A 907-nucleotide genomic window follows, 5' to 3' on the forward strand; every position below is an offset into this window, starting at 1 on the left:
TTCTTTTTTTTTTTTTTTTGGTTTTTTCTTTTGTGTTTTTTCCCCCTGTGGCAATGGCAACTTGTGCTATAAAATTTAATATTTTTCCGGCCTTCTGTTCTTTTCTTTCATTGCCTTTTTTTCCCCTTTGCCTTCCACAAGTAGTTAGGACTCTTTTTTTAACTTACACGTTATCTGAGTAATTATTGTATAATTCCTATTCTCTGAGATTTTTCTCTGCTTCAGTGATTGCATTTCAATGGTTTATGCTTTCTGAACCTCTGTGGTCTACAAATATATGTGTGAGTGCATGAGTGTGTTTGCATTTTTCTTTACTAACTTTCTTTTTGTATTTTTTTTTTCTATCTCAGGTAGTTTCTGGCTAATTTTCAAAAACTGACCTTTTTGTGGTTTAGATTCAGGAGAACAAAGATTTTGGATTAATTTTGGAATTTGTTGGGGGTTCTTACACAACTCTGGTCTTAAATTGGAAATACTAATATGAGTTTTTTCTCTGTGTCTTTTACTTGTCTCTTATATTGAAGCCTCTAGCAAGATAAGATACTAGAGATGAGTAGCACAGTTTTATACACTTTTGTGGTCCTGTATAATATATGGAAGTCTATCAGAGGATTTACAGCTCAACATCATGTTCAGTGAATTCTGTGCACTACTGTCAGTGAAGATGAGTTGAAAAAACCCCTCACTTTCAATTCTTTTTTTTATTATTCTAAGATTGAAAATTTCTGGTCCTTCATCACTATCTCCCACTGTATTAACTATCATAGTGGAAGAGAGAGAATGAATCCATCATTAGAAACAGACTTTGAATACACTATCCCATAAAAACACAGAAGACAATTGTTGCCACAACTGTGGATGGGTCTCCAGACATATTTCTGTTGGGCAAGTAATGTTGCAACTTGAC

Source organism: Geospiza fortis, unplaced genomic scaffold (assembly GCF_000277835.1).
Source record: "Geospiza fortis unplaced genomic scaffold, GeoFor_1.0 scaffold16, whole genome shotgun sequence".
NCBI classification, from domain to species: Eukaryota; Metazoa; Chordata; class Aves; order Passeriformes; family Thraupidae; genus Geospiza; species Geospiza fortis.